Source organism: Hyperolius riggenbachi, chromosome 7 (assembly GCF_040937935.1).
Source record: "Hyperolius riggenbachi isolate aHypRig1 chromosome 7, aHypRig1.pri, whole genome shotgun sequence".
Taxonomy (NCBI): Eukaryota; Metazoa; Chordata; class Amphibia; order Anura; family Hyperoliidae; genus Hyperolius; species Hyperolius riggenbachi.
In genome coordinates, this window is record NC_090652.1 from 216,666,414 (window position 1) to 216,692,899 (window position 26,486).

At 44.2% G+C, this 26,486-nt stretch overlaps 1 protein-coding gene across 1 annotated transcript in view; it reads left to right on the forward strand.

Annotated features, from left to right (window-relative positions):
• PTTG1IP (PTTG1 interacting protein) overlaps nucleotides 1–26,486 on the forward strand; it is a 102,945-nt gene that overhangs the window by 26,795 nt on the left and 49,664 nt on the right. The gene's annotated exons all lie outside the window — the stretch shown is intronic.

Here is a 26,486-nt window from a genome sequence, read left to right on the forward strand (position 1 = left end):
CCGCAGGGACATTGTATCATATACACCACCTTAGTGGTGTCACAGTTAATGAAAGATTTAATGGAATATTCCTTGTCACCATTGCCACCTTCAAATACATCGGCACGATCAACATGTGGGCACAGCTTACACTTGGAGCACTTGAACATCCCCATGGGTTTCCTACTGTCAAGCCAAGTTGAGGGACCTTTTTATTAGTTCACTATGTACTAATCGATCTTTTAGGTTAGGTGCTCCTCTAGCTGTTAGTAATGGTCTAGGACCCACTATTTTGGCAACTTCTTTATCTGAAGTATGTAGTTCTGGTGCAGAGGTGGCACACCTTACCCAAACTGCGGGTGCTATGGCCTGTGGATGCTGAGCCCCAGCATCAAAGAATTCAACAGCAAAGTAGAAAAGTCCAGGTCAGCACACCTTTTCAAAGTGCAAATTTTTCAATTTATTGCTTCATAAGCACGTGAAATTGACAATTGTTTCGGGGCCACAGCGGGTCCCCTTCCTCAGTGCAAACAAAACAATGTGTGCTGACCTGGACTTTTCTACTTTGCTCTTTATCTGAAGTAAGTATGGGCCAAAATTTAAGTAGCTCGCATAAGTTGTTCCAGTGGGTTCCAAACCCTGTTACTAGGCGCATATGTCCCTCCTCCTCAGCCTTGGGCGGCATCCCTCCTGGCGTTGGCAACCTTTTTCTATCCAAACCCCATGCTCGCCGTAGAGTATTTCGAAGTAATGAATGTGAATAGCCGCGTTCGCGAAAACGTTGGTACATGCTGCGTGCTTCTTTTCTGAAATCCTCATCCCTGCCACAATTCCTCCTAAGGCGGAGGAACTGCCCATATGGGATTCCCTTCTTCAGAGACGACGGATGGTGGCTGGTTGCATGCAGGACAGTGTTACCAGCTGTCGGTTTACGATATGATGTTGTGACAATCGTTTCGCCCTCAACTCTCAGCATGAGATCTAAGAAGGAGATCTCTGTGCCGGACGAAAAAGTCAAACAGATATTCTTTGTATTGCTATTCAGTTTGAGTATAAATTGCTCCAATTCTACAGCTGTGCCCTTCCAGACCACCATCACGTCGTCAATGAATCTACAAACTAAAAATATCAAATAGACGAGGCGATTTTGATGAGATACTTTATTGCAAGGAGGCAATGTGGATCTTCAAACTTAACACTGTGGTACCCAGTGGTCTAAATGCTGAACTGGATCTTTCCCCTTCCCTTAGAGCCAATAGATATACCTGAAGAGCAGATGTATTGACATCCTAAATTGTTCACCCATGATACTGTACTTCATGCAGTTTAGGGCTTATGTACCATTATATATTCTATGGAAATGAACTCCTCATTATGAATATGTCTCCTCCCTTATCTTGAGTGATCCACACGGATGGGTAAAGCATGGCGTCTAAATGGATCCGCAGTGAATGACGATGGTGCCTTTAAGGACATTGTGCCTGCTGTTAATATCCCTACATTCATATGTATGTAGATAGATAGATAGATAGATAGATGATGAGGAATGACAGCATTAAAGTTCATTGGATAGCCATGTGTACTGATTTTATCAAACAGATCTGCTTGTAGTGATGGGACATGTAACGATGGAGAGTTACACGGTGAACGTCATGGACATGAATCCCTTCCTTCCATTTCTGCCTATAAATAGCATTGTTGGACTGCATTCTGTGCAAATCAAGTGAAATGATGAACAGTTCTGAATAAGAACGATATGGGTGCTGATGTATGAGCAGCACCCACCTTTAACCTATGATTATACAGCTACAATGTGGAACGTAACATAAGAAGTCCGCGTCACGTGTATCTTGCCGTGTTATGTACACAAATGGTTGACATGGTGATATGATGCAGAAGGCGGAGTCTGTAGTACTACATAAGAGGTGACGTCTAGTTGCAAGACCACACCCTGATGAAACGTCCAATGCGGAAGTGAAACGCGTCGGTGGGCGAAGCTGACGCGGCTGCGTGTCCTGCAGCACCCATTCACACATGTGGATCACAGAACTCCGGCTTGGTGTTCTCCGCGGTGGAGTGATCGGCTCAGTTGGAGCTGACAGTACCATGCCTTTGAGCTATCCAAGCGGTTGGACCACACTGCATGTGGCAGCGGAATTCCGATGACTGGATGTCCATGTTAAAGTTGGGTGAGAGCTAATCCTTCATGTTTTGAAATAGACGGCCGACATTGCAAGTCCTAATGTCATCTTCTATGCGGACTGAACTGTTGGAGAATTGATTCCTTAAGGGGGCCCCCCGTATTTTACAAACCTGGCACGTGTGTGTGTGTGTGGGGTGAATGAGTGCGCGGACGGAAGTTGAGTGTGGCTGAATTATATTATCTGGCCAGATATGGTTCGCCTCTACATCCACTCAATCAAATTTATGTGGGTTGATAACGCAGTCTGCGTCAATTATGCAATCCGATCATTGTTTTTAAATGTGAGTTTTTTTTTCTACTGTGATGAATTGTTTTGTGGTGTTTACATCTATGTGAGGCCTGGTGTCTCTTTTGAATTTTGATACAATAAATGGCAACTTGGTATACTTTGTGAGGCTATGTGACCATTGGATAACCAATTTGATATAAGCTGATCATTTGTGAAGCCCTGTACAGATGCTAGATGCTTGCCTGCAACTCATGTCACTGCTAAAAGCCTGTGATAATTCATGCATTCTTGGCTGGGCTGAGTGCCATGTAACCCCTGTGGGGAGAGGAAAGAGAAGCATTAGTCTCTCTTTGCAGCTCCCAGGGACAAAGCATTCTGCCTCGCCCAATTACAACGGTTTGACCTCCGATAGCCAGAATGATCATTTCTGACGTCAGGAGTTTACAAGCAATTGGAAGGATGAAAATATCAGGGTAGAATGACCACAATTTCTAATAATAATGCTTTATTGAATTTCAGTCTGGCCACATGGAAAGAATAAAGCCTTATTTCTATAATCAGGAATGTACATTTAACTGGCCTTGTAGGTCTTTCTGCAGACCTCACATGGTCCATTATCCAGACATTGTAAAAATGTAAGATAGTCTAGAAATGGTGCAGTGTTCTCCCCAGGCTCTTTTTTTTTTTTTTTTTTTTTTTTTTTTTTAAACAATTTTTATTTGGTTTTCACAGAATTAGACTAGTCAAATATCACCAAGATGTTAGGAATAGTTATAACAACACATCAGAGGTATATGAAACGGAGGGTATTTCCCCCCTGAGAATACAAGAGTCCTTTCATCGTGGGAGGCCGTATATACTACAGGCCTGCGGGATAGCATGTCCGAATCTGGGTAAAGACACTTTGGAGTTGTAGTAATTAAACACTAACAACATTATAAACCCCAACAGTCCCCCCCCCCCCCCCCCCCCTGGGGGTGCTCTCTCCACTGGGTCCACCCTAACTTGGCTTTAGGTAGGTAAAAGTCAAATGACATCAATGAGCTAATAGGTATGTTAGGCATGAAGTTTTAAGGGTCCCAGAGTTCCAAGAAGATCTTCGTTACAGTACCAAGAAGAGTATTTGAATGGTTCAACTAATTGAGTAATTTCTTCCTGATTAAACATTATTAAAATAAAAGGTTTCCATTTACTGAAGGAGCGTTTGGCTCTTTTTTCTTTATGAAGAAGTGTCATATCTGTCCATGGAATATAAATCTAACATTACATCTTTTACATCTTGGATAGTCGGGCTAGTAGGATATATCCATCTATTTAAGATGGCTTTCTTTGCGGCTGCAAGTGTCACGTGAAGAATATCAGGATCACAGGGGGCTTTACTTGGAGTTGTAGGAGGGGGAGCCCTGTTGTGAAATAAGTAGAGTATGGGGTCTTTCTCAGTGTGTTTACATTTGAGCCTTTTAAGGAAGCGAGAGACTTGGTCCCAGAAATGTGAAATGGCAGGACAATGCCATATGCAATGTACCATATCAGCACTAGGAAGTTTGCACTTGGGGCATTCTGGAGAATATCCCTGAGGGGGGATGGAGTATTTAATATTAAAAGCATACTTTGCATGGAAAAGGAGAAGATGAGAGTCCCTCCAGCTCTCGCTAATAATGCTTTTTCTATATGTTGATATGCCTTCTATTATAAGTTTTTTTTCTAATGAGGGAATCTCAAAATATTTGTTCCATCGTTTAAAGTTATCTTGTGCTAGTTTTCCTGCATTGATAGCTAATAGGCCGTTGTGTAGCGTTGAAAGGGATAGTCTCTCGGTACCCGGTGAAAGGAATCTATCAAATGGGGTGATCTCCATCAGACAGGAGGTGTTAATTAAGTGTGATTTAACATAGGACTTTATTTGGTAGTAAGCTAAGAAGTCAGTTTTAGGTATGCTAAACAGGGTGTGTAGCTCTGATAAGCTCCACCAACGTCTACCTTTGAAGTTAAAGAGCTGACTAAGTTTGGTGACGCCCCTGGCCTCCCAACCCAGGAAGGTGTTATGTTGCATACCTGGAGAGAAGTCAGGGGCGCCCCAAAGTGGCATATATTTAGTGATCTTCCATGGCAAATGAAATAACTTCCTGCATTCTTTCCATGTGATAATGGTATCCTTTACTACAGGGGTCCCCAACCCCCGGTCCGCGGCCCAATACCGGTCCGCGGGACGTTTTGCGCCGGGCCGCGGCAAATCCCCTGCCTCACAATGATTTTCTTACTGGTGCCTGGTGTAAACCTACCGTCCCGCCCCCTCCATGTGCACGCGGCTATATTTCCGCCTGTACGCATTGTAGATGCAGAGCGCAGCCACGCAAGCCGGAAGTCACGCCTAGCCCATCCCATCTTTCTCGAGAGTGGCGTCAGCGTGTGTAGCCTGTGCAGCTGCGCTTTTCCCGGGCAGTGTGAGGCAGCGCGGCAGTGAGACAGGGAGATAGCGTGGCCGTGGCGGACGGAGTATTCCAGATACATTCTCTTCTGGGTAAGGCGGCTGACAAGTCAGTTTCTATATGCCTATTAGTCAGCGTTTTTCTACCTTTCCTTTGAATGTAGCCTCACTACCTTTCCTTTGAATATAGCCTCACTATACTGCTGTGCTGCATAGGGCAGGCCCTAGGCCTGGGATTATTGTACATGCATTTTAATACTTTGCAGTGATCATAATTATGTGCAGTTTTTGATCCACCTCTTGCTGGCTTGTTTTTTGAAAGGTATCCACGACTGAACAAAATGCATTATTATTATTCATTAGGCCCTAATGAATAATAATGTATTTTATTCAGTCATGGATACCTTTCAAAAAACAAGCCAGCAAGAGGTGGATCAAAAACTGCACATAATTATGATTAGGGGTTGGGAGAGAGAGAGATGGTGTTTCTGTGGATTGCTTGGGGAGGTTAAAAAAGGTAAAAAGGTATCCATGATTGAACAAAATACACACCATTCCTTCTATATTTCAGTCTTAACACAAAGTTTATTAGGGACTTATCCCAAATAGAGGTTTCATATACTAACTGAACTATACTGGGCTAACTGTACTTGCTATACTGGGCTAACTGTACTTGCTATACTGGGCTAACTGTACTTGCTATACTGGGCTAACTGTACTTGCTATACTGGGCTAACTGTACTTGCTATACTGGGCTAACTGTACTTGCTATACTGGGCTAACTGTAGTTGCTATACTGGGCTAACTGTAGTTGCTATACTGGGCTAACTGTAGTTGCTATACTGGGCTAACTGTAGTTGCTATACTGGGCTAACTGTAGTTGCTATACTGGGCTAACTGTAGTTGCTATACTGGGCTAACTGTAGTTGCTATACTGGGCTAACTGTAGTTGCTATACTGGGCTAACTGTAGTTGCTATACTGGGCTAACTGTAGTTGCTATACTGGGCTAACTGTAGTTGCTATACTGGGCTAACTGTAGTTGCTATACTGGGCTAACTGTAGTTGCTATACTGGGCTAACTGTAGTTGCTATACTGGGCTAACTGTAGTTGCTATACTGGGCTAACTGTAGTTGCTATACTGGGCTAACTGTAGTTGCTATACTGGGCTAACTGTAGTTGCTATACTGGGCTAACTGTAGTTGCTAGCTGTAGTAGCTATACTGGGCTAACTGTAGTAGCTATACTGGGCTAACTGTAGTAGCTATACTGGGCTAACTGTAGTAGCTATACTGGGCTAACTGTAGTAGCTATACTGGGCTAACTGTAGTAGCTATACTGGGCTAACTGTAGTAGCTATACTGGGCTAACTGTAGTAGCTATACTGGGCTAACTGTAGTAGCTATACTGGGCTAACTGTAGTAGCTATACTGGGCTAACTGTAGTAGCTATACTGGGCTAACTGTAGTAGCTATACTGGGCTAACTGTAGTAGCTATACTGGGCTAACTGTAGTAGCTATACTGGGCTAACTGTAGTAGCTATACTGGGCTAACTGTAGTAGCTATACTGGGCTAACTGTAGTAGCTATACTGGGCTAACTGTAGTAGCTATACTGGGCTAACTGTAGTAGCTATACTGGGCTAACTGTAGTAGCTATACTGGGCTAACTGTAGTAGCTATACTGGGCTAACTGTAGTAGCTATACTGGGCTAACTGTAGTAGCTATACTGGGCTAACTGTAGTAGCTATACTGGGCTAACTGTAGTAGCTATACTGGGCTAACTGTAGTAGCTATACTGGGCTAACTGTAGTAGCTATACTGGGCTAACTGTAGTAGCTATACTGGGCTAACTGTAGTAGCTATACTGGGCTAACTGTAGTAGCTATACTGGGCTAACTGTAGTAGCTATACTGGGCTAACTGTAGTAGCTATACTGGGCTAACTGTAGTAGCTATACTGGGCTAACTGTAGTAGCTATACTGGGCTAACTGTAGTAGCTATACTGGGCTAACTGTAGTAGCTATACTGGGCTAACTGTAGTAGCTATACTGGGCTAACTGTAGTAGCTATACTGGGCTAACTGTAGTAGCTATACTGGGCTAACTGTAGTAGCTATACTGGGCTAACTGTAGTAGCTATACTGGGCTAACTGTAGTAGCTATACTGGGCTAACTGTAGTAGCTATACTGGGCTAACTGTAGTAGCTATACTGGGCTAACTGTAGTAGCTATACTGGGCTAACTGTAGTAGCTACACTGGGCTAACTGTAGTAGCTACACTGGGCTAACTGTAGTAGCTACACTGGGCTAACTGTAGTAGCTACACTGGGCTAACTGTAGTAGCTACACTGGGCTAACTGTAGTAGCTACACTGGGCTAACTGTAGTAGCTACACTGGGCTAACTGTAGTAGCTACACTGGGCTAACTGTAGTAGCTACACTGGGCTAACTGTAGTAGCTACACTGGGCTAACTGTAGTAGCTACACTGGGCTAACTGTAGTAGCTACACTGGGCTAACTGTAGTAGCTACACTGGGCTAACTATACCTAGATATAGATATCTACTCACCTATATACTACACTCAAAATCGGGGAAAAAAGGGGGGGGGGGGGCTGCCACTAACCACGCCCCCCCCCAACCCACTACCCCGCCTCCCCCGGGCCCCGGAGAAAAGTTTGGTTGGGATAGTGGGCCCCGGGCTCAAAAAGGTTGGGGACCCCTGCTTTACTATGACATTGTATTTGAGGCGGACAGGGAGAGTAGACCATTTGGAGTGTAGCAGACCCACTGGGGTCCAGGGTTCCACTAGAGCTGCCTCGAGCTTATAGTTGGAGAAACCAGAGGTTTGGGATACCCAGTCACGAATGTGACGCAACATACAGGCTAAATTATAAAGTCTAATATTGGGGAGGGCAAGACCACCCAGGCTCTTAGGAATCTGAAGTCTGCTTAGTTTTATCCTTGATCGCTTTTTTTTCCAGAGGAAAAGTGAGGTGGCTCTATTTAATGTTTGTATGTCAGTGTTTCAGAAGAAAAGGGAGTACTTGCAGGGGGTATAGGAGCCTGCCAAAAGTAATCATCTTGAATAAGGCTGCTCTTCCAGAGAGGCTGAGGGGGAGATTTTCCCAGCTGCGTAGTTGGTTGACTAGTTTTTGGATAAGTGGAATTATATTAAGATTATAAAGTGATTGAGGATCCTTACCCACCTGCACTCCCAGATATGTAATTGGTCCTTTGGTGATCTTGACTCCAAGATTTATATCTGTTGGAATACTACATTTGCTGGAAAGAAACATAAGCTCGCTTTTTGTTTTATTGACTTTAAAGCCAGATTCTCTGCCTATTTCTGCTATCAGTTGTAAAATCTTAGGTACTTGAGCTAGAGGATCATCGAGAAATAGCAGAACATCATCTGCAAATAGAGCCTGAGTGGTCCTGACCCCCCCCCCCCCCCCCCCACTTTGATTCCATCAATTACTCTGTCTAGTAATCTAGCGAGAGGTTCAAGGGCTAGGTTGAAAAGTAGGGGAGACAGGGGACACCCCTTTTTCGTCCCCTTCTGAAGGGGAAAAGATGCAGACAGGAAACCTGGGGTATAAATACGAGCCTTAGGGGCTTGGTACATTAATCTGAAAAGATTGAGGAAACTACTAGTGAAACCCATTTTTATTAAGACCATATCCAGCCATTGCCAATGAACTTCATCAAAGGCCTTATGTGCGTCGAGTAAGAGGAGAGCACTCTGTTTGTTGGTTAAAGGGTACGCTTTTACCTGCTCCAGAATTAATAGTAACTTTCTAATATTGGTGACCGCAGACCTGCCTCTCACAAAGCCCACCTGGTTAGGGTGAATGAGCTTGGGCATGACTATGGCCAGACGATTGGCCATTAATTTGGTTAAGACCTTGAGATCTTGGTTGATTAGTGAAATGGGTCTATAGGATTCAGCTAGAGTGGGATCCTTTGTCTTTTTGTGAATTACTTTAATGTAGGTATCATTTCCAGAGGGCAGAAACTGTTCACCACGCAAGATTCTATTATAAACTTCAGAGAGGGTAGGAGAAATTTCTAATTGTAGTATTTTAAAAAAACTCTGAGGATAGGCCATCTGGGCCTGGTGCTTTGTTGTTGGCCAGACTTTTGATAGTTTGAATTATTTCGGGGGTGGAAATTGGGGCATTGAGGGCATTGAGGTCTTCCTCATTAAGCTTTTTAAGAGGGGCAGAATCTAGCCATCTAGTGCTATCAGCTTCACTAAAGGTGTGAGAATTAGTATAGAGGTTCCTGTAGTAGGAGAGGAAGATATCATTAATATCTTTTGGGTGATTCTTGATTTCCCCTAGGTCATTCTGAAGACCTGAGATGATGGGTCATATCCCCCTTTGGCCAATCTAGCCAGAAGTCTGCCCGATTTATTGCCGTGTTTGAAGAATTGTAGCTTTTTGTAGGGTTGGGTGAGGAGCTCCCTTTGTTTGAGCCATTTATCTGCAATTACTTTAGCTTTGAGCCACTGCTCCCTAGAGGATGGTGAGTGTGAGTTCTGGTATTCTAACAGGGCCTGTCTTACTTTTTTAATCTGAGCAGAGTATTCCTTTGCCATTTTTTTTTTTTTTGGAGCTAACATATGCCTTGATGCGTCCTCTAAGGACGGCTTTAGCAGTGTCCCAGAATAAATGAGGGTAATTTTTATGGGTTTTGTTGTCATCACTGAATTCAAGCCACCAGTTCTGTAATAGAGGGTGGAACTCCTCATCACTATAAAGGTGTGACGGGAATCTCCATATATAATCGGATCCTCTGGGAGTAAGCTCGTTTAGGGCTATTGAAATAGGAGAATGATCTGAGATTACTGCGTCATGTATGGTGGCTTTAGTTAGCCTAGAGGTGAGATCTGGAGAAGTGAACAGGTAGTCTATCCTCGAGGGACCTATGGGGATGGGAATAGAACGAGAATTCCCTTTCACTCGGTTAGAGGTATCTCCAGGTGTCCTGTAGCATTAAGAGATTGCTAAGTTTAAAAAGGCAGGTATCTTGGGCTCCGTGAGAGGACGGCCCACGTCCCTCAGTTCTTCTATCCTCGAGAGGGTGCATGACCTCGTTAAAGTCCCCTCCCACTATTAAATGGTGTGGTTCTAGTAGTAGCTGGGTGCCTAGACGTTGGAAAAAACTTTTTTTCCCTTCATGCGGCCCATACACATTGTAAATAGTGAGAGTATCTCCTGGGAGTGTGATTTTAACTGCTATACAACGTCCTACAGTATCTACATAGGTTTGCTCAACGGTGCCTTTAAGATGTTTGCTAATTAAAGTTATCACTCCAGCTTTTTTGTTAATTGCAGGTGACCCAAAGCAGTGGGATACCCATTTTTTTTTTTTTTTAAGTATTGTATTTCAGACGAGCCCAAATGGGTCTCCTGTAATAAAGCAATGTCAGTGTCTAGGGATTTTAGATGCCGGAGTATTTGAGATCTTTTTATGGGGGAACGTAAACCCTTAACGTTCCAGGATATAATTTTCATGTTATACGGATCTTAGATACCGGTGAGCAAAATGCAGATGATGAATATATCGTAAAGTACAAGATAACTATCTGAAACAGCGAAAAAATTACAATGTGGACCCAGATAGAGAGAGCAGCACCCCAAAGTACCTGTAAACAGAAAAACAAACCTATAACTAACAAGAATGTGCAGGAGAGAAAAATACTGGTAGATTAACTCCATCACATGTAGTGAGTCCCACTGTAGTGGGGACTGAGGTTCCTGCTTATAATAAAACACGGTGGCGTGTATTGCCACTAAACCTTTAGGGATTGACTTCTCCTCTTCCCTGTGAATGACACCAGCGAGCTTCCTAGCATCCGAAGCCTATACGGACTGTCCGCGGCAGAATGTCAGACTGTAATAACGTCAGAGTTATTAAAGAGGCAGGTAGACCCTCATTCCGGTGGATCATTGGAAGAATGGTTTGGAGAAGTGGATCGTCTAGAAGAGGATGAAAATCTGGTGGTAAGGTAACTATCCGCTTCCCGGGGATGCTTGAAGATTTTAAAAGTATCTTCATCCTCAAAGATCTTGAGGGTGGCGGGATAAAGTAAAGAGAATTTGATTTTCTTCAGCGCGAGGAAGGAGCAGGCTTTGTTGAATGCCTGGCATTTTTCCGTTACTTCAAAAGAGTAATCATTGAAGAGCTTGATGGTAGCTTCTTGGTATAGGAGAGGTTCGGTCAAGGCCTTAAAGGCCCGGAGTATCCTGATCTTAGCATTGTAATCCAGGTATCTGGTCATGACCATCCGGGGGGTTGCTTTAGCTGGGTTCTTTTTCGGGGGCCCTACCCTATGAGCACGCTCCACTCTGAAGTCTCCCGATAAGTTTAGCAGCTGCGGCAGGATTTTTTCGCAGAACTCAGGGATATCGCTAGGGCAGCATGTTTCAGGGAGGCCTACAATCCTTAGATTGTTACGCCTCGACCTGTTCTCCAGATCTTCTATGCGGGCATGGAAGACTGCGTTATCTTTTATAAGAGAGTCCATCTTGGAAATATTAAAGTCACAGTCCTGTTCGCACTGCCTAATTCGTTGTTCAACTTCTCCTATTCTAGCGCTTTGGGCCCTAAGCTCTTTAGTCACGCTTGCTAGAGACCTGGAGACAGCGGACTCAACGGTGGCTTGCAGGTCTGGGGCTAGCAGCTTCATCATTTCTTTGGCCATAGTTTTATAGTTAATGGGAGGTGTAGGGCGCTTACCCTCCTCGGATGGGGCATCAGAGTCTTCTTCCCAGTCTTGCTGCGAGTGGACAGCCTCAGATCGATTTCCTCTCTTCCTCGCGCTGGCGACCATCTTGCCTTGTGACTGCTGTTCCTGCGTGTCTCCCCGGGAGTTAGTCTGGCGGGTCTGGCGTGTAACGTAGCGGTCCATATGGTTGTCCCCGTGCTGCGGGGGCTGTGTGCAGCTCGGATGTAAGAGATCCGAGCGATTTGATATGATAGTATGACCGCGGGCGGCCTGGCTTGTCGGAGCTCCGCTAGTCTGCGTCCACCATCACAGGCGCCGGAACCGGAAGTCCCCCAGGCTCTTTTAAGCATGTGCTCCACCCGGCTAGTTTTGGTGAGCACCCGGCTCTCATTGGCTCACCTCCTTCTATGTTGTAAGCAGAGTTGTGCAGAAAAGCACTAGCCCTGCAATCTCTCATCTCGCCCCACCCGGCTACTTTTTCATGCCACCCGGCTGGAAAAAAATTCTGGGGAGAACACTGTGGTGGGTCACCTATTACCCAAAGCTGGTCTACAGATTAATGGTACACAATGGTCAATGTTGTGGATTGCTTTTTAAAACCTTATCACAACTAATGCAAATATGTTAAAACTGCTATTTGCAATCTATATTTCAATTGATAGAATATAGAACAGACATGTTTGTCTTGTGCGATCCAGCAGGAGTGCAGGGGAGGTGTGGTAGTAGCAGTACTTTATCACCTTTCTGTAACTCTGTAATTCCTTTGGCAGTACAAAGCTCACAACTGCAGCGGTTACACTGATATAAAACTTCTACTGAAATCTGATAGAACATAGTGCAGAGTGTAAAAAGGTGGCCATACACTTATAGTTTTGCAGAAGATTCGACCATCAGATTTCTGTCAGATGCCTGTCAAGTCAAATTTGACAGGAATCTGATGTGTGCCCCACACTAGGAACAGATTTCCAATAGATTTCAGAATGAAATTATTATTGGACCATTTGATCCAATGTAACTCTATGGGCCATCGATCTGCTGCCAGTAGTAGATTGACCTAGATTTTCCATCCTGTCAGATCAAATCTATAAATCTGCTGCAAATCGATTTTGATAGAATCGATTTCTAATCGATCATCAATTTCATAGAATCGGTCGATGGCTGAAATCGACCAGTGTATGGGCCCCTTTAGCACAGATGGATGATGGCTATCTGGAAGATATTGATCCCTATACTTGATCTGTCACTAATTGCATAGTATATGGACACCTAAGAGAAACTCCGACCAAGACTTGAACTTAATCCCAATCAGTAATTGATACCCCCTATTACATGAGAAATCTATTACTTTTCACAAACAGACCATCAGGGGGCGCTGTATGACTGATATTGTGGTGAATCATCTCTAACAAGAAACTCTGAGGACCGTGGTACTCCTGGCAGTTTCCTGTCTGTGAACTTTGTTGCATTGTGGGAAATGGCTATTTCCAACTGCTAAAAAAGCATGCAGCAGCTACATCACCTGCCAACAGTAAAAATGTCACCATGTAATGCAGGGCTGTGGAGTCGGAGTCGTGGAGTCGGAGTCGGGCAATTTTGGGTGACTGGAGTCGGGAAAAAATGCACCGACTCCGACTCCTAATGAATTTGTAACTGTAATTAAAATAGAAAATATGATAAAATGTTCTATTTCTCAGATAATAGTCATTAAAAATGTGTGTATATATACAGTAATAGCTGTGCTTATTCCACAAAAATGAAATAAACCAATCAAAATTAGTTACTTGTGCTGCTTCAATAAAGCAGTCCCCGTATTTTTAAGGTCAGATATACATATCTGATTGTGACTGTATATATGATGTGTACACAGGAATCTCTTATATATACTAAATAATATCTATGCTGTAAGAATAAAGCCTGATGTGTAGCTGTGTCACTAATAGAGATGGTCAACGAGATGGAAATAATTCTGCATTGATGCTGATTTATGCAAATGTATGCACTCCCTTTTGCTGATGAAATCAAATAATTTGATAAGTTGTTAAAATTTGGTTTGGTGACTACAAATTAAAGGGTAACTGAGACGGATGAAAAGTAAAGTTTTATACATACCTGGGGCTTCCTCCAGCCCCCTTCAGGCTAATCAGTCCCTCGCTGTCCTCCACCACCCGGATCTTCTGCTATGAGTCCTGGTAATTCAGCCAGTCAGCGCTGTCCGGCCGCATGCCGCTCCCACAGCCAGGAACATTATGCACCTGCACAATAGTGCTGCACAGGTGTAGAATGCTCCTGGCGGCGGAGTGTGTGCATGCACACTACGCCTGACTGGCTCAAGTACCTGGATTCATAGCAGAAGATCCAGGTGGTGGAGGAGGACAACGAGGGACTGATTATCCTGAAGGCGGCTGGAGGAAGCCCCAGGTATGTATAAAACTTTAATTTCATCTGTCTCAGGTTTACTTTGTTACACAGTAGTACTATACTCTACATATGCACTCCCCACAGAGCTGCAGGGAATCCACAGAGAATGCTGTGCACATTGAACACAGAGGTGTTGTCTGTTTACAATCTCCTCATTCCCCTGCAGAGTACCTGCACATCATTCTTACATGAACAGTAACATTGCCTAGGGCCTGATAGATGTTCTTTGTTCCGGTTTGTACCTTTTACAAGTACTCTTACCAAGGACTAGTTTTAGTCTAAAGGGAATAAATATAGTAGTCTACATATCCTTCTCACTTCAGTTGTCTTGTAAAATTCCTAAGCGTTGGCAGTTAAGAGACGAATTTAATGTTACATACTTTTAATCAACAAAATTGTAATATGCAAATTAGAGGAGTCGGAGTCGGTGGAATCCTAAACATCGGAGTCGGTGGATTTTTGGACCGACTCCACAGCCCTGATGTAATGTCAATGTAAATCCGGGATATAAAACATTTTACAATGGGCACACACTGACTAAATCATTTATACATAATTATTGTAAAAATGAAGCACTTTTTTATTACATTATTTTCACTGGAGTTTCTCTTTAAACCACACTGGTGACTTCTTAAAAATACGTTGGCACTTTATGAATTAAAACTAAAGATGGCATACCTGTGACCATCTGATCCCTTTCAGATCATTAACTGATCTGGAAATCTGTATGTGCCTTCTGGGTATCCTAGTCCTAGTATTTGCCCTTTTCTCCCTGCTGGCTGCTCCTTCTTGTCTCTTCTCTCCAGAGTCCCAGGGTGCTTCTGTGATTTATAAAGTGCTATAGAGCGCAAACACTGGGATCACTGTGGCATGTACCGGACATGACCACTAGAGGCCTCTACCATTTGTTGCGTCTCAGGCGCCCTGGGACTCGGGAGAGAAGATAGAGGATGAAGCAAGCATTTGGGAAGAGGAGAGACCGGAACTGTGCCAAGGTCAGGTAAGAGTAGCTTAGTTGCAAAATCGAACGGTGCTACCCATTCACTTCCTACCTGCCATTAATTGACCAACATTTTCCATCCGGCATGATCGATCAGTTAGGACAAAAATTGTGAATCCTTTTGAAGGTGGGTCCCAGCACTGGAACGGGAAGGGGGAAGCCTGTGGATAATCCTCCACTAAGGTGAGTATCTGACGTTTGCCTTTTTTAAAGTCACAAGTACCTGACATGAAATAAAGGTGTATGTGCATTGCCATTCCTGCATAGGTTGTGCTCATTTTTTTTTTCTCTGAAAGGGTTAAACATTCAGGTATGCAATTTAGTTTCTCTCTAGTCGGGACCTAGTGGGACCATAAGTCCTAGAACTCACTAGCAGTGCTTTTTTAAGGGCTGGTTCACACAAGTGCTTTTCTAAGCGTTTGTGATTTATTAAAAAGCTTTTGCTAATGTAATGCTATGGGTGTGTTCTCACCTGATCGATGTCATTAAAATAACCCCACAGCATTACATTAATGAGAGCTTTTCAAATCCTAAGCGCTTAGAAATGTGCTTGCAGTGTGAACCAGCCCTTAGGGCCCATTCACACTTGCTGATCGCAAAACGCTAGCGTTTTGCTCCGGCGTTTTTTGGCGATTAACGGCAAAAAAATCACCTTCACACCTGTCGATTTTTTTTTTTTTTTTTGCGATCGCGTTTTGCGCTTCTATAGCTCTAAAACGCAATCGCTGAGAAATCGTCTGAAAAAGGTGCAGGCTACGCGTTTGCGTTTAGCGTTTTTTGGCGATTTGCAGTGATTAGTACAAATCGCCCAAATGAGAACGGGCCCATAGACTTTTATTACCCATACACTTTGAAAAGCACTAACGTTTGAGCGTGTTGCCAAAATCGCCGGCAAAATGCTCAAGTGTGAATGGGCCCTTGAGCGTTTATTTAAAAAGCTCTTGCTAATGTAATGCTATGTGAGCAATCCCGCTTGTGGGATGTTGATTTTTTTTTTTTTTTTAACCATTTAAGCCTTCTGGACGTAGAGGCTAAATCCAGAAGGCCACGCGCACTCCCGGACCCAGATCGTTAGCCCAGAAATCAATGAATCAGGACATGGGGCCCGATGATTCCTTTCCCCGGCAGAAAAAGCGACCGCTTCTTTTGGAAGCCTCGCTTTTTTCTGCCTGTTACGTCCCCCTACGTCCCTCTAAGCGTACATGTTACGCTTAGGCTCAACACACCATACAATCTTGGTGGTTCAATCTTACCACTTTCAAGTAGTATAAGAGCTTATCCAATCAATCATTCAAGGTATTTTCAATCTGTTGGCCCTTATACTACATCAGGGGTCTCAAACTCAATTTACCTGGGGGCCGCAGGAGGCAAAGTCAGGATGAGGCTGGGCCGCATAAGGGATTTCACAATCAGCAGCTCTTGCCCACCCCAAATCACCCCCCCCCCCCCCCCCCCCCACACACACACACACACACACACACACACACACACACACACACACACACACCGTCCCTTGCATTAATTTTTATTTCAAAATAAAATTCACACTGAAGCGAACTATTTTGCCTATTTTACCTTATAGTTCGCTTCAGTGCTCCCATTACAAGTAATCCGCCGCGTCCCCAACGCAAAACGAGGGCTGCAGAGCCCCCAAATCGCCCAAGGGGCAATCCGCCGGCATTTCCTGGAAGGGGCAGAGCTTTCAGCTTCAGCTCTGCCCCTCATGACGTCAATCGTGACGCATCGCCGCCTCTGTCTGCCCCTCTCACTCTTCCTTCACAGAGAGGGGCGGGGAGAGGCGGCGATCTGTGCAGCGATTGACGTCAGGAGGGGCAGAGCTGAAGCTGAAAGCTCTGCCCCTTCCAGGAAATGCCGAACTATAAGGAAGCTTTTGCCGGCGAGGGCCACAAAATATTGTATCGAGGGCCGCAAATGGCCCGCGGGCCGCGAGTTTGAGACCCCTGTACTACATAGATTTGGTAAATCTGTACAACCAAGATTGTATGGTGTGTTGAGCTTGAGTGACGTCATGAAAACAAACTCAAGGTTTGCATCTTTTGGCCTAAAAGTAAAACTACGTGTAAAAAAAAAAAAAAAAAAAAAAAATACACATATTTACGTATAAAAATTACTATTTACATCCCACCGTCCCACAAATACCCAAATAAAATGTTTAATTCAAAAAAAAAATTACAATAAAAAAAACAAATATTTAGCTAAGGGTCTAAACTTTTGAAATATCCATGTAAAGATGAAATATTTCTCTTTTTTTTTTTTTTTTTTTTTTTATTATAAGCTTGTAAATAGTGATGGATGCAAACTGGAAAAAATCCACTTTTATTTCCAAATAAAATATTGTCGCCATACATTGTGATAGGGACATAATTTAAACTGTGTAATACCCGGGACTATTAGGCAAATACAATACGTGGGTTTTAATTATGGAGGCATGTATTATTTTAAAACTATAATGGCCGAAATCTAAGAAATGTTTCCGGGGTTTTTTTTTTTCTTCTTCTTCCTGTTAAAATTCATTTACAGTAAAGTAGCTCTTAGCAAAATGTACCACCCAAAGAAAGCCTAATTGGTGGCGGAAAAAACAAGATCTAGATCAGTTCATTGTAATAAGTAGTGATAAAGTTATAGGCTAATGAATGGGAGGTGAACATTGCTCGGATGCATAAAGTGAAAGCGACTGAAGGCTGAAGTGGTTAAATCGCCCATAGCATTACATTAGAAAGAGCTTTTCAAATCACAAGCACTTAAAAAAAGAGCTGCTAGTGAGTCCCAGGCCTTGCGGTCCTCTCACACTATATCTTCCTAGTGGTTCTGGGTCACCATGAGCTATCTGGCTATCAGGGCTGTGGAGTCGGAGTCGGGGCAATTTTGGGTACCCGGAGTCTGAGTCGTGGTTTCAGAAACTGAGGAGTCGGAGTCTGAAGATTTTTGTACCGACTCCACAGCCCTGCTAGCTATTCTGTAGTTCCTAGATTGCTGCTCTCCAGACACTGAAGACTGTGTAATTGGGTTCACACAATAAAACACCTACACTTGCAGCATTTTCTGGGCGATTCTGGAGCAATCGCAGTACAGTGCTTATGAAGCGCTGACTGTGATCGCTCTGGAATCGCGGAAGTGTCCAGTGATTTTTACCGTGCTAATCTCGGTAAAATCACTTGCGCAAAAAGCAAGCGCTAGAGTTTTGCTACTTCAGATATGAACGGGGCCTATGAGTAGCAAACTAGATACAATTATCTATCCACCAAACACAATAACAGGATATCAACCTAACCTAACAATGTATCAATCTCCCCTATTAAAGGTTACAATAGTCTAAGTACAAAATGATAGGGAGCATTAGGAATAAAGTGCCATACGAAATGTATTAAGGCATATGACAATCGAACATTTACTAAGTGTGTTCTTCAACTGAGGCCTCAGAGGAAGCACCCCTTTGTGCGAAACTGCTGTCAGGCCCCCATTCTGTGCCCAGCACCCACTGTACCACCTCCCCCTACAGATGCATGGTAGGAGAATCGCATTGATTTGAATATGGCTGGTAGGACTTCAGCATGCTTTTTATATCCTGCCATGTCACGCATGCATGTTGTTTGAATAAATATAGTCAGCAGTGCCAAATGTACCGCCTCCTTTCCTATACAGTAAGGGCCTGTTTCCACTATATGCAGATTGGATGCAGAAAAACTGACTCCAATGAATGCCTATGAGAAAATCTGCATCAGAAAAATTGCGTTTAGTGGAAACCGGCCCATAGGCTTTCATTGGAGTCAGTTTTTCTGCATCCATTTTGCATCCAATCTGTGTGTAGTGGAAGTAGGCTCATACTGAACTTTGACATTTCCTTATCCTGAGCACGTGGACAGGCTGTAGAGGACATATAACAGCAACAACTACTGCTTAACCTCCCTGGCGGTATGGTTATATACGGATTTTAGTGTCTTTAAAAAAAAAAAAAAAAACTTTTCAGACCCCAAAATCAAGAAAAAAATCATTCCACCAGAGTCTCTGCAGCAGCCTCTGCTCTAACTCACCTCCCTGGACTCCAGCGCTGCAATTATGGCGCTATAACGCTGTAGTGAGATCGATGTCTTCAATCTCACCAGAGTGAATCGGAGCCTCGGAGGACAGGAAGGAGAACGGCTACCGGCGTCTAAATCCCCTAGTGAGGTGAGTAAAAACGCCAGCTGCGTGCTATACTCTGCATAGAGCTCCCGGTGGCTAGCCCGAGCTACACTCTGGATTACCGCCAGGGAGGTTAAAGAGGAGGTTTCAGCCATACTATCAGAAAAAGATACATAAGTTACATAAATACTTGCTCTACTTACATATGTATTGCACTATCCAGATTTTGATTTTAGTTACTTTTCTATAGTAAACAAAGAGAAAATCCTTCTTAGAATTTTCCATTTTGACTGGTTCTATCTTGAAGCCAATTCTGACATAATTTCCTCCCTTAGGGCTGGAACCCACAGGAGCGCTTTTGGCAGCGTTTTGGCAGCGCTGCGATACGCTAGCACTTTGCCGCAACGCTGGGCTAATGTTAATGGATGGGGCAACTTCCACAGGAGCGTTTGCGTTTCCCAGAAACGCAAACGCAGGACATGCAGCATTTTGGGAGCGTTAGCGCTTCAATGTAAAGTATTGAAACGCTGGCGGAAACGCTCAGCAAAACCTAAACTGAGCGGTTTTGCTAGCGTTGTGCGGTTCAGCACACTGTAACAAAATTAAAAATAATTCACAGGACCAATCAGGATAAAAACGCAAAACGCTACACAACCGCTGAGCAAAAAAACACACTGTTGCAAAAAGCGACCGAAAACGCGCATGAATCCGCTTGCAAACCGCTCAGACAAAACGCTAGTGGTTGCGTTTCGCGTTTGCTGATTTCAGTGGGTTCCAGGCCTTAAGGTGCATACACACATCAGACTATAGTCTTTAGAAAATGAAAGATCACAGACCAATCTTACCACCCTTCATGTAGTATGAGAGCCATACTGTACACAGTCTTTTCTATGGAGCTGAACTCCACATCAGAAAAAAATCTTTGCAAGATGCTGCACACAGATGCTGTACAGACACAAAAGATCAGTATCTGCAAAAGATCTGTTCCTGCCAAAAATCCATTCCTGCAAATTGCAATGATAGTCTGAGATCTGCAGATCATCATACACACATGATTTAACTGACAGACACTGTGCAGCATCTTGCAAAGATTTTTTTCTGATGTGGAGTGCAGCTCCATAGAAAAGACCGTGTAGAGTATGGCTCTCCTACTACATGAAGGGTGGTAAGATTGGTCTGTGATCTTTAATTTTCCAAAGACTATAGTCTGTGTGTATGCACCTTTAGTCTCTGTATAGGATTGCCTGCCCTCCTCGCAGTCTACAGACACTCCCACCCAGCTCTGCAGTAGAAAGTGCATTGTTTAAGCATGAGAATAGTGCTACGTACACACATGCGACAACGATCGTTCGTTGTTAACGACGAACGATCTTTTAATTGACGAAAGAACGACCGGAGTAAAGTTAGTTCTAAAAAGTGTGTAACGATCACATCGTTAGAACGAACGTTACACCACGTAAAAGCACTTAATGCGCCTGCGCATAAAATTGTAAAGTTCCCTGGAGAAAAAGTGAAATGCGCATGTCCAGCCTGGTACAAACGATCGTTTCCAACGATGTACTACTTTTGCAAACGATCGTTGTTGGTTAAAATCCGCCGAGACAGAACTTTCTTTTGTAGCGATTTGGCTCGTTCGTCGTTAGACTTAATAGTCGGTGGTTCGTTTTTTGTAACGATCGTCGTTGGTAAAGATCGGGGAACGATCGTTACAAACGACTATAGTCGCATGTGTGTACGCACCTTAGGAAATGAGAAGTTTCAGCCAATCAGGCTGCATTAGTTATGTCTGAGGGGGGAAGTAAAGAGGGAAAAAAGAAAACCCAGCATGCCCAAGAAAACTCAGCATGCCCTGCAACTTCCTTTGTGCGGGAGATGTACCAAATAAGAGCCAGGGAAACAGGAATTACCTTTTGTGGAGAAGAAAAGTATCATCATTATTACTTGTTTACCAGATAAAAACAAAGAATAGATTTTTTTGATTTTATGCCTGACAGTTACACTTTAACCCACAGCTTGCCGCCTCCCATCCTGTATGGGCAGATTGTGCCCACACCTTTTTTTTCCTTATGCTGGGTACACACGTTAGATTTTTTTAATGTGATTTTGCCATCCGATCATTTTTTTTTTAGCAGGATTCCACACTCTATTTCACGCTCCATTCTCTTATCTTCATTCGTTTTTCTTATCTTTTTCCATTCACCGCTATGGGAAATCAAGCGCGGAAACTATCGAGAACAATATCGGACATGACTGATTTGATCTATCTGATCTATCTATCGCAAGGAAAATTGTACCGTGTGTACCCAGCATTAAACTCCCTATTTTTGTATTTAGGCTTGGTACAATTGTTCATCTCATCTGTTTATTTTCAGTTCAGGTTTGCATCTTCTAGCAGGCTCTGAATAGCTGATTATTATTAAATCTGGGGCCAGGGCACTGCAGGCCTACTTTAAATCCATACTCCGTTCATCAATTAAAAATGAAGACTATTCAGTCATTAAAAGCAGATTGTAAGCTAGGAAATGGGTCATGTGGAATTGATAGCATTACCTGAAATAACTTGGAGATGCTCTGTCTAAAATCAGAAGGTGGTTCTGTAAATGCTAGTTCAAAAATCAGTTTTAGGTCTCTTGCACACTACATGTGATTCCGACGTATGTATATGTATGTGTGTATGTATGTATGTATGTATGTATGTATATTCTATCTATCTCTCTCAATTGGTATTGCATGCTGTGCCTTTTTTTTTTTCCCTGCACTTTTTGTACACTTTAGAGCACATTTCGACAGTTAAAAACTATTGAAATGATCCCCGAAAGTATAGTCTATCCTGCACTTTTGTTTTTGTTAGCATCCAGGGAAAATCGGAATCGTAATTCGGATTTGCAGGGTGCCATACTCTTGCTTTATTCTGTGGGATGGAGAACCCATATAGAGAATCATCTGGCTTGGTAATAGCCATGACATTTTGGGAAAATTGGAAATCCTCATCGGGGTATCCTGTCACTAGGTTCCCTGAAAGATGGTCAAGATTTTGTAGAGCCATCCCAGGCATGATTTTTTTTTTGTTTTTTTTGTACCATTATGTGTAGTTGCCCAATTGCAGAGCTTCTTGTCTGTGTATAAAGTTCACTTTCATAATCACAGATTCGTTTTTAAAGAGAACCCGAGGTGGGTTTGAAGAATATTATCTGCATACAGAGGCTGGATCTGCCTATACAGCCCAGCCTCTGTTGCTATCCCAAACCCCCCTAAGTTCCCCCTGCACTCTGCAATCCCTCATAAATCACAGCCACGCTGCTGACAAACAGCTTGTCAGAGCTGGCTGTGTTTATCTCTATAGTGTCAGTCTGCTGCTCTCCCTGCCTCCTGCAGAACTCCGGTCCCCGCCTGCATCCCTTCCCTCCCTGCTGATTGGAGGGAAGGGACGGGGGCAGGGACTGGAGCTATGCAGGAGGCGGGGGAGCAGCTGAGACTGACACTACAGATGTAAACACAGCCTCACAACACTGCTGTGATTTATGAGGGATTGCAGAGTGCAGGGGGACCTTAGTGGGGTTTGGGATAGCAACAGAGGCTGGGCTGTATAGGCAGATCCAGCCTCTGTATGCAGATAACATTCTTTAAAGGGAAGGTCCAAGCAAAAAAAAAAGAGTTTCACTTACCTGGGGCTTCTACCAGCCCCAGGTAGCCATCCTGTGCCCTCGTAGTCACTCACTGCTGCTCCAGTCCCCCGCTGGCAGCTTTCTGACCTCGGAGGTCAGGGCCACATTGCATACATTTTTACGCATTCCAGCTAGTGCAGGAAAAAAAAATGTACACATTGCACCACTAACGCGTAAAAATGTATGTGTTAATGTTCCTGCACTAGCTGGAATGCGTAAAAATGTACGCAATTCGGCCCTGACCTCTGAGGTCAGAAAGCTGCCAGCGGGGGACTGGAGCAGCAGTGAGTGACTACGAGGGCACAGGATAGCTGCATGGGGCTGGTAGAAGCCACAGGTAAGTGAAACTCATTTTATTTTTTTTGCTTGGACCTTCCCTTTAAACACACCTCGGGTTCTCTTTAAAGTAGCTGGTGAGGCATCCAAGCACTTGCCAGTTACAGCACTGCAGACTTAAAGTGAACCAGAGACGAAGCACCCTCATGTGTTTTATCATATCAGTGGGAACATTAGAGAAAACGACTACCTGGCTCTCTTTCATTCTTTACTGCTTAGCCTGCTTCTAATCAGCCATGATAAAATCCCAGACTGAGCCAGAAGGGGGTAGGATTGGGCTTGCAAAGACATCAGACAAGACAGATTCAGCTATGATTCCTGAGCAAAGCCAGACTGAGTGCTTGGTCTGGGATTTTATCAGGGCTGATAACAAGCAGGCTGAGCAGTGAAGAATATACCGTGATTAAGGTAGGTGTTTTTCTCTAATGCCGGGCGGATCGCTCAGAAACAGCCGTATCAGTCCGCCGACAGTGCGTACACACGCCGGACTGTCGTTGGAACGCCCACCCAGTGGGAGGTAATGACGGACCCGTCGTTGCCTCCAGTCCGGCGTGTGTACGGACCTTACCTATGACTGACAGGAGCAGTGAATAAAAACAGCTCGTCTCCTGCAAGTCCGCTGATCGGATGTTGATAGTATCTGAAGCCTTCTTGGGGGGGGGGGGGGGGGGGGGGTCAAGCTTTTCTACCCTCTAGGCAGCGGAGGAGAGAGATTGGAACAAAAGATAATGACTCGTGTGCTGTTGTGCGGCCCTGCAGCTTGGCCTTAAAGCTGCAGTGGCCATTTTCACAGTCCTCAAGTGGTTAAAAAAAAACTTTTTTTTCTTTTTTTTGCCCACAGAACTCCTTTAATGAATAGGTGCAGCTTACTGAACAGGAAGAGCCGAGATTTGAACCCAGGTCCCCGGTGCCAGAGGCAGAGCCCTTAAAGGGAACCTCAACTGAGAGGGATATGGATGTTTCTTTTTAAATACCAGTTGCTTGGCAGTCCTACAGATCTCTTTGGCTGCAGTAGTGGCTGAATCACACACCTGAAACAAGCATGCAGCTAATCTAGTCTGGCTTTAGTCAAAGCACCTAATCTGCATGCTCGTTGAGGGGCTGTGGCTAAAAGTATTAGACACACAGGATCAGTGTTGCCAACTCATCCCTTTAATTACTGACACATATGAATTATACAGGTTTCGTGGCTAGGTAGATGCAGGTAAGGCACTGATTATGTGTAAGTAGCCCCAGAACCCGCATAACTTAGATGTATCAGTAATTAAAGGGATGAGTTGGCAACACTGCACAGGATCAGCAGGAGAGTCAGGCAACTGGTATTATTTTAAAAGGAAAAAGCCATATCCTCAGTTTAGGTTCCCTATAAATGATTTAGTCAGTGCTTGCCCAATCTTTCCTCTCCCTGATTTACATTCTGAAATTTTTATCATATGGTGACATTTTTATTGCTGGCAGGTGATGTCAGTGAAAGTATCTGCTGCTTGCTTTTTTGGCAGTTGGAAATGGCTGTTGTTTCCCACAATGCAACAAAGCTCCCATAGTATGTCAGCACCTCAGTGCTGTGAGGCGCTGACATCACACTGTGGGAGGGGTTTCACCACATGGCATTCTGGAGCGGGGATAGTAATTAACGCTGCCAGGAGTTATGCAAGAGCAGAGTAAACCATTTACCGGCTTTACTCTGTGCCCAAATCTTCCGGCAGGTGAATCCTATGTACTCTGTCGGGGATACCTCTTACTTTTGTAATGCCCTCACTGCACGTAGCAGCATTTAACACAGAGACAACTCCACACTGCTCTTCTGTTACCGAACAGGTTTTTGTCAATTGAAGCAGGTAAATTACCAAACTTCTACCGCACCTGTGAAAAAAATTTATGAATTGGCAAACAAAAGTGAAAAAAAAATCTGGTCATAATACGCATTCAATATTTTAATCGCCCAGTCCTTTATGAATCCAGGCCTTATGCTGGATCCACACCATACAATGTTCTGGCAGATTTACCTGCCAGATCGATTATTTCCAGCATGTCCGATCTGAGGATCAATTTTCTAATAGATTTCCATAAAAGTGAACAGAAATCGCTCAGAAAATCTATCGATTCTCAGATCGGACATGCTGGAAATGGCAGGTACCATATTTTTCGGACAATAGGACGGTGCTGACCATAAGACGCACCTAAGTTTAGAAGACAATAACCAGGGTAAAAAAAAATTATACCAGACCTGGTGCATCCATGGTGAAGGGCATCTTGTGGATTAAGCCACCTTTGTACCGCATGCCCCCTTGTACCTCTTGTCTCCCTGTATCCCCCATGTGTCTGCCTCAGTCCTCCTTGTTTCCTCCTCTATGCCCCCTTTGTGTCGTCCTCTATGCTCCTTTGTGTTCCGTGTCCTCCTCTGCATGGGCACAGTACACAGTCCTCGACCTTGTGGCGGGTTGTAGGTACGTATTGACAGGTGTTCATAAGTCAGGAACTCCCTGCATTTGGACAATAGGAGGCAGTGACTCCCCCCCCACCCCCCCCCCCCACCCCCCACTTTTGGGGGAGAAAAAGTGAGTCTTATAGCCCAAAAAATTCAGTAAATCTGCCAGAAATTGTACGGTGTGGATCCAGCATTAGTGTTACAGTATGAAATTTCCTCGTGTGATTAACCTCCCTGGCGGTAAGCCCGACCTACGCTCTGGCTAGCTGCCGCAGGGGATCACATGGCCCCGGGAGTTTTTTTTTTTTTATAAAAATTGTTGCATTTTGTTAAGCTAGCACTTCGCTAGCTGAGTACATTTAAAATCGGCGCCGGTAGACTTGGGCGCAGGATACAGCGATATATAGCTGATCCTGCTTCTGCACAAGTCCGGGCCGATTTAATTACTATTCCCCCTCCAGGCCGCCATGGATAGTGGGGGAATGAAATAATTCGGCTTCCAGCGATTGCTGGAGGCCGAATTTATTATGTTTTTAAGCAACTTCGGCTCCGTCTTCTGACGGAGCCGACGTTACTCACTGATTCCTATTGAAGTCTATGGAGGCGCCGGCTGCGCCCAAACCTAGCAGCGCTGAAAAGCACTGCTCCGCGCTAGCTAACCATGTGGCCCAAGTCCCTCCGGTCCCCACCTATCGCCGCCGTTATACGTACCCCCCAGGGATCCCGCAATGGCGCAGCCTCCCAATCAGCTCCAGGCTTCGCTATGGGGAGGATCGGGACTGCGCATGACGTCTGACGTCATGTCCGATCATCGCCATAGCGACGAGTGAAGCTCATTAGTGAAGCTGCGGCTCTCGCGGGATTGCGGACGGGTAAATGTTGCCGGCGGCGATCGGGGGGGGGTGGATGTTGGTGCACATA